Raw genomic sequence first — 9233 nt, 5'->3', positions numbered from 1 at the left:
AGGCAAAACATCTAAATTCCTGCTATGGCACATAGTGAATTATATAAAACTCCAACAGTTGTACCACAATCTTCATTTTCTTTAAAATAAACAAAAATAAAGTCTATATAATAAGCTAAACCTCAATCTTGGTCCCAGTTTCTTTCAAATGGAAGAATATCTAAGATTTTCAGATACACACTTTGTCCTTAATTACTTTTCTATTTTTAGTTACTAGAATAGTAACTGTTTACAAGCAAGAGAAAAAAATGTTGCCTCTCTATAAACTTGTATTGACATTTGCATATCAGTCACTCCCGGCCAACATGTCTGTGTCTACCAAGAAATAACGGAATGAGTGAACATCTGTTTTTTTTTTTTAATTTTATATTGAATATTTTTATTAATTTGAATAAAAATATAAATTATTTGAAATGGTTACCTGCGCTAGTTTTCCCTTATTGTAGCAAATACAGTGGAAACAATACAAAACAATTCAATGAAAGTCTTAGACTCCCTATAGCTTTCCCATCCTCCTGTCTCCTTTCTGCCAATCATTTACACTACTTTTTCCAAATTTGTCTTTTAGCATTTGTGCTGACAGTTTGCTCCATGTCCAGTTTTATGCACTTTTCTAAATTTTATAATTAAGTTGCATATAAATTTCTAATTTAACCTTTTGGAGCACAAAGCAGACCATTTCGATGAGTATTTATTGAAGGAATAGACACTTGTCAGATATTCAGTGAATGAGAGATTAACCAAATGCTGACAGTGAAGAGAACATGACCACAAAACTTCAATTTTATGGGTGCATAAAGTTGAACTCCTAACCCTCAGCACATGCAAAAGAAAAACATGAATATCATCTAAATTTATAAGTGCACATTAGCCTATACATTTCAGATTTTTAAATTACATGGTAAGATAAGGGTATACGGGGCTCTCCCCAACTTGCAGGTGGGAACCACAGGCAGAATACAACAGTGATTTGACTGAGCTTTTTCCACTGAATTTCATTGCCTCATAAAAATGGCTAAAACATCCACGGAACAACTTTATGCTGATTCACTCAAAAACTTGAGGGCACGATTCTCATTGTGATTTCTCATTTCTGTTTTGTGATCAAGTATTTTTGTGTCTGTAAGTAAAGTAGAAGTGTAAAATCGATTAAGAATGAGACTTGCAGTTGTCTCCATCCTTCTTAATCGAACATCTGTTTTATAAAAGGAATTACTATGTGGTCGATGTGTTTTGAACCCAAATGTAGGTGCTGGGCAAACACAAATGAAGAAATCACCTTGTAATGAAAAAAGCACTACCTCTCACAAAATACTGTATGTCTTCCATTTGCGAGGACCAACTCTATCCCACATATTAACTATGTGTTTGTTATTTTTGTTTTTTAGAGTTAATATGAACTCCATGTTTACCTGGAAAGTTTCTGTCTTCTTAGGTAATGTTGATTTATTTGAATATAAACAAAGCCATAGTTCCATGATTATTACCTGCCTTGCTGAATAGGCTGGTTAATTAAAAAACAAACAAGCAAACAAGCATACAGGCTCAAACATTTATAAAGTATAGATGTTTAGCATCCTCTCTTCAATATTTTTGGTTTTTACATCATAGGTGGTAGGGTACAACATAAGAAGGATAACAAAGTAATGTTGTCTATAATGATGTGGATATGTGGAACAATTTTATAACCAAATCTGTAAGTGATAAAGGAGAAAAGGTCAAATATGTATTACAGTAAGATGATTCAAGCATAAGAGCCCCATGTGCTCAAGGTATTGAGTCTAGCTTTCTGTCGTGGGAGCTATAACATAGAATAAAGAGTGAAAACACAAAAGTTGATTATCGATACAAAGACTGAAACTCACTAACAAAGCAGATTAGTTAGTAGGAGAAAAAGCATACAAATTTATTTAACATATAAAGGAGCCTTCAGAATGAACATCCAAGCCTCCCAATGAGGTACAGAAGCTTAAACACCCCCTTGAGGCTGCACCAAGAATGAGCATGCAGATATGGCGCAAAACAGGTTACCTTAGTAACTTATTTTAATAGCAAGACAGGTTACAGGACAGGGGGAGGAGGAGGCTTATCTAGCACAGGTTGTTATGTAGATGAAACCTCACAGGTAGAAGCCCCCAGGGAGATGAGAAGACAAATGTTTCTTTCCAGAACTTTAAAGTTATCAGACTCTCCGTTAACCAAAAAGGGAAGGGCCAGGCGCACTAATGCAGATTCTCCATAGATCTACAGATACAAACGTTCCCCACAAAAGACAGCTTTGCAGGGCCACTTTAGAATATGTTAAATAAATATATTTTGGACTAAAATATTTTTATTTCCTTCATCGCTGTTATGTTGGTTTTCAAAAATGTGTATATGATTCAGGAAAATAGAGTAGACATTAAAACATTTAGCTATGAAACAGGGAAATTAGATTCAATTATGTTCAGAATTATTAAGGTGCATCATCTCACTTAAGACACAAATTCACAATCATGAATTTCCAGTTATTCTTATACCATAGATAAACCTGAACCAAAACCTTACACCTTATCTAACATAAAAGTTTTAGAAGAAATTTTTGGAGAAAATCTTCATTACCCAAATTTATGCAATACATTTCTTAGATATAACAGAAAAATTATTCATAAAAGAAAATAAGATGAATTAGACATTATCAAACTCAAAATTATTTAAATATAAATTTAGTTATATCTTAACAAGCTGTAAAATCTACACAGAAAATCAGGTTTAGAAACATAAATAAAGATTTAGAATTCTGGTCTAAAATATTTCAACCTTCTGTGCATCTTCCATACTCATTACTGCTCACTGAAGTCAATATGCTTAACATGATTTAACAGTCTATATGAAGCAGAACTTTCACTGAAAAGTTAAAGTTTAAGGGAATGCTGATTTATTTTAAATGTTTTCTGTAAACCCTTATCTTTGTTGATGACCCAGGAGAATCAAATATCCTTGCAAAATCAAAAACTTTTTATTGTTAAGAACTTAAAGAACCTCTCCCTGATTGTTTTAGTTTTAACACCATAAATAATAGGATTCATCATGGGTGGAATAAGAAGGTATATATTGGCTACAAAAATGTGGATATGTGGAGCAATGTGGTGGCCAAACCTATGGGTAAGAAAAGAGAAAAAGGCTGGTGTGTAAAACACCAAGATGACCCACACATGGGAGACACAGGTACTTAAGGTCTTGTGGTGGGCAGCTTTGGATGGGAGGTTGAAGACAGTTAGAAGAATAAGAGTATAAGAAGAGATGATCAATACGAAGTCCAGTCCTCCTGTCAGGAATGCTATGACTAGGCTGTAAGCTCTACGAATCTTGGTTTCAGTACAAACTAGCTTTATCAGGGCCATAAACTCATAGTCGGTATGTGAGATGACATTCGTTCTGCAGTAGGAAAGCCACCTCAGGAAGAAGGGATGTGGACTGAGTAGTACAGCTCCTTTGAAGACAATAACCAGACCTAAGTTTCCAATCATTGTAGGTGTTAAGATAGTAGAATGTCTCATTGGGTGACAAATGACCACGTACCGGTCAAAAGCCATGGCCAAGATAAATCCAGATTCCATGGTAGACAGAGAATGGATAAGATACATTTGAGTGAGGCAAGCTTCAAAGTAGATCTCTCTGTCATTGAACCAGAAGAGGCTCAGTATTTTAGGAAGAGTAGTAGAAGTAAGCATCAAATCAGCCACAGAGAGCATACATAGAAAGAGGTACATAGGTTCATGCAGTTTTGGGTCTGTCTTGACAATTAACAAAAGAGCAATATTTCCCATCAGTGACAATATGTAGACCAGGCAGAAAGGGACAGAGAACCATTTGTGGGCAGCTTCCAACCCTGGAATGCCAAGCAGTAGGAAGATGATAGGTAGAAGATCGCTCCTGTTGAAAGCTAGCATTATGTAAGCAATGGATAGTCCATGTTTCTGTCAAAATTAAAAATCACAAATATTATAGATACATAAATACCAACATTATTATTATTATTATGGACCGGGAAAGATGTGTACATTCAACAACATAGAATTGGCTATGGAATAATATTCTCAGTAGTACCACCTTTCAATGAATCAGATGCATGTGAGTGTGCTTTTTTGGGTAAGAATTATTGACAGAAAAGTATTCTATGTGAGTATATATTACATATATATTTGTGATTTTTTTCAGAAAGTATTGTTCAGCTGGCTAGATACATTGTAGTAGTATTACAGAGATAGCAATTGATATATTGACAAATATAGAGATATAATTTTCTACCATCTGAGACAGTCAAAAAAGGAAAAGAACAACTACCTTGCCATTTGTATATTTAACCTTTCTTGTCTATTATCAGTGATAGTGCTTAGAGAAAGGAGGAACAGGAGATTTAGGAAATACTGAAAAGCAGCTAAGGTAATTAGTTGATATTTCAGAAGGAAGAGGTGTAAACAAAGCAGGTGCTATATTGGAAGGCAAATCATTGAGTTAATAAAGAAAATACCTTATTCTTCATAAAATCATACAAACTCAATAGTAAGAAATTATCATTTTACAAAGGATAATCCAATTTAGAAGATGTCTAAATCTTGGAACCATAGTATTCATGCTACTATATACTTGTGTTCTTTTATAAATAATCAATCAGATTGAGAATGTACACAATGTATTCCTCAAAATCACACAATGCATGTGACTTGATTTTTGTTTCCAAAGTGAACTTTTGTAAAAAAATCATTGGTTCACAGATACCAGTTTTCAGAATGATTGGCTTGGAAAATATAAACAATTACTTTGGAAAAGTTCTAACAATACCAAATTTTAAATTGGTAAATCATTATTTTTAGTTAATAATGTTGTATTACATATTGGTAATTGGCCAACAGAGTAGATTTTAAATACATTAAAAAAATAAAATTGGCCAGGCATGGTGTTTCATGCCTGTAATCCCAGCATTTTGGGAGAGTGAGGCAAGTGAATAATCTGAAGTCAGGAGTTCAAGACCAACCTGGCCAACATGGTTAAACCCTGTCTCTACTAAAAACACAAAAATTAGCCAGAGATGCTGGTGCACATCTGTAATCCCCGCTACTTGGGGTCTGAGGCAGGAGAATCGCCTGAACCCAGGAGATGGAGGCTGTAGTGAGCCAAGATCATACCAGTCTCTCCATAAAATAAATTAAATTAAATCAACAATAGGAGATAATGGATATTAATTTGGTTGACTATAGTGATCATTTGTTGTGTATATGTTTATCAATATAAGTATATCAAAACATCATGTTGTACACTCTAAATGTATACAATAAAATAAATTGCTAATTTGCTTGAAATATCAATATATTAATATAAAGAACCTATGGAATTTGAGGAATCCTTTTTGTATGAGTAAAATAAGCATGTTAAGAAAAATAAAGTTTTGACCAAGGTATATCAGGACTAAATCCAATGGCGAGATAAATCTCAGCTTGAATATTGAGTTAGTCTTCTTCTATGTCACTTTCTGTAAAGTCAAAAAGTACCTTTCAGACAGCCACGAGGGCTGAGAATTCACTCCTTAGGATTTAGTTTGCAACTTCCATCCTAGGCTTCAACATTCCTTTTTCATGGAAGCACTGACTTCTCCCCCAAACTAGCCATCTCTTTACTGCCTATAACCTGTTTATCTTACCTCTGTAAGTAGATGGTCTCGCTTCACAGCCAGAGACTCAGCTGAATGATGGCTATAAGGACAATAGGTATCCTAACACTTCTTATCCTGGGGGACAAGAGGCCTGCAAGGAACGTATTCTCTCTCTCTCTCTCTCTCTCTATATATATATATATATATACACACACACACACACACACACACACACACACACACATATATACACACACACACACATATATATATATCCTCTCATGAGAATGCTGTTTAGTTCTAAACATTTTAAACAGTTTCACCAATCTTTCCCAGTCTTTCCAGGCAAAATATGGTTTCTTAAAGGGATTCAATCTGGTTGTTCTTTACCACCTGAACTGTGATCATAGAAACCAATAAGAGATGGTCTCTAGACTCCAGGCCTCTTGAGATACTTTATTTCTTGTACTTCTTAGACTTAAGTACATGCAGATGTTGTAAACTAAATGCTTCTTTAGAACATATGTGATGAGACATGAAGGGACTAGAGGACATCATGGAGAGACTGGCCTGTTAATTAACGAGGGCGATCACATTAATATCCTCATATGTCTCCAGATATCCTGAAGTAACTTACCTAAACTGTATTTAGCTCCAAAAAACAAAGCTACAGGAAATTTCCTAGCTGGCTTCCTGTTCCCAAATCCCCCTGAACTTTACTTGCTTGATCAAGGACACAATATGCATTATCATGTATAGGTGCATCATTATTTTTATTTTGGGTAAGATGTTATGTAAATACTGTATTTGCTTTCCTACAGATATGTTCCTCAATTTTTTTCTTCTCTAATATTTCAGGAAGGATAGATTTTGGAGGCTATATTTTCCAGGATAACAGATCATCTATCTTCTGCAGAGTTTGTTCAATAGGGACACTGAAAAACAAATATTAGAGAAGATGAAAGAGATGTCAGGGTATTTTTCCTAATGTTTTATATTCTTCAACTGCATTTAGCCCATGGTTCCAAATCCTGCCAGAGGGGACTGCTATGTTTTCAGTTTCCACTGAGAGACTCACACCTCTGAATAATGTATGATTACACTACTGCTGCCTTTCTATTTCACTGGCCTAGAGTCACATTAGAATCATTTCTTTCTAATTTCTGGGAGTCTTCACGGTCAAATATTTGACTTTTCAGCAATTCTGTAATTTGTGTAAATAATTATTTGCAATAAGGATGCCAAATACTAAATATTCAAGTGCTTTTGGTTATCTCATTAGACTCTGACTAATATACTATAGAGTTAGAGGTTTCAGTAATTGGTTGAGGTTTCAGTAATCGGTTTATTTAAAACATTGAACATTGGCATAGCATTGCCCTCATAGTTATCTGATTTTAATGATTATGAAAGAAACAATTAAAAACCACCAATAACCTCAAGATAATAAAGGCCATATATGAAATACTCATGGCAAACACCATAGTCAATCACAAAATATTAAAAAGCGTATTCTTTAAGATCAAGAACAAGGCAAAAACACCTGCTTTCACCACTCATATTAAGCATAGTACTAGAAGTCCTAGCCAAAGCAATTACACAAGAAAAAGAAACAAAAGGCATCCAAGTTGGAAAAGAAGAACTAAAATTATATCTGTTCACAAATGACATTACCTTAGTAGTAGAAATTCACAAAGATTCTATGTACACATAGAAGAAAAACAAAATCAACAAGCAAAAGTCAGTTGCATTTCTGTGTGCTTATCATGAACAATCTGAAAAAGTAAAGACAGAGAATAATGTCATTTACAAACATATCCAAAAAAATAAAAGAATAAATTGAAGCAAAGTAGTGAAATACTTGTAAACTGACTATAAAATATTGCTAAGGCTGGGTGTGGTGGCTCATGTCTGTAATCCTAGCATTTTGGGAGGCCAAGGCGGGTGGATCACCTGATGTCAGGACTTTGAGACCAGCCTGGCCAACATGACCAAACCCTATCTCTACTAAAAATAGTATTTATCCACACACACACACACACACACACACACACACACACATTTTGTTTATCCATTCATTTGATGGACATTTGGGTTGTTTCTACCTTTTGGCTGTGTGTGTCTATATATAGACATAGACATAGTCTATATATATACACACACGTATATATGTGTGTGAGACTATATATAAATATATATATGCATGCATTTTAATATGATTGAAACTTAAAAAGAAGGAAATTCTAACACACGCTACAATGTAGATGAACCTTAAAGACTTTCTAAGTGAAATAAGCCAGTCATAAAAGGATACATGTTGTATGGTTCCACTTATATGAGGTACCTAGAATGGTCACATTTAAAGACAGTATGTGAAATGGTAGATGCCAGGGGATGATAGGAGGGAAGAATGAGGACTTAATGTTTAATGAATATAGAGTTTCAGTTGGGAAAGATCCAAAAATGTTCAGGAGATGCATGGTGGTTATGGTGGTGATGGTTGCACAACAATGTGAAAGTACTTAATGTCACTGAACTGTATACTTCAAATGGTTATAATGATAACTATTATATGTATTTTACTACAATTTTACACACTTAACAGTGAAATGTCCTTTAGGTACCTTTAGTCTTAATGCTAGAAACATGAGTGGTGATTATGTAGATATTTTTTTCTTTATTATTAGCATATAAATATATATTTAAAAAAGAAATATCAGGGAAGGCTTTCTTCAGTTGACACTGTGCTGCATTATAAAATATAACTAATGGTGGGAAGTGTATGACAATGATATATGGGCAGTAAAAAGTATTTGAGGAAGAAAGGAAAGTATATGCAACAGTACATAAGTATATACCAAACATAATATAGTCTGTTTTATTTACAATTTAGTCTGTAGAATTCTAATTTGACCCCATCTGTTTAGTTCACATGATGAAACAAGAAAGCTGGAAGCCCTAAATGATCAGAGAAATCTGAAATGGCTGTGCACTCAAACAAGATGAGTGATTTTGTTTCAGTGTTTCACAGGTATCAAAGGATTCTAAATAACTTAATTATGACATCTTTATGCAAATGTTTTCTAAGGAAAAGTTAAGAAAAAAATACTAAATAATGATGAAAGAATAAATGAGAGTGTTATGAAAATTAGTCTAAATCCATCTAATCCAATTTAAATTTATTGAACACACATTATAAATGAATGAATAATTGTGTCAACGAAAGAGATGAAAGTGGTCACTGCATTCTTATCACTCTTCTATTGCATTTCCATAGTATTATCTAATTTTCTACAAAGCTTTAATAATGTAAACAATTTATGGCATGAAATTAAGCAAAATATTCCACAGAAAAAGGAAAAATAATATTGAAGTATTGCCATATTTGCTAAAACAAAATGGAATCAAACATATTCATTATATAAACATCAAAAGATACACATTTTACACAGTTGCAAATATATTACATAAGATATAATGGGTATTTCCTAAAGTTCTTGAAGCAAGTCAAGAGTGGTGAACTTCGGAAATCATAATCATTGAAGGAAGAATAAAATAACCTTTTTTTTTAAAATTGAGTGTTTTCTCTGTGCCATTTCAA

The sequence above is a fragment of the Macaca thibetana genome, chromosome 14 (assembly GCF_024542745.1).
Source record: "Macaca thibetana thibetana isolate TM-01 chromosome 14, ASM2454274v1, whole genome shotgun sequence".
Lineage (NCBI taxonomy): Eukaryota > Metazoa > Chordata > Mammalia > Primates > Cercopithecidae > Macaca > Macaca thibetana.
Note: the sequence above shows the minus strand (reverse complement) of the source record.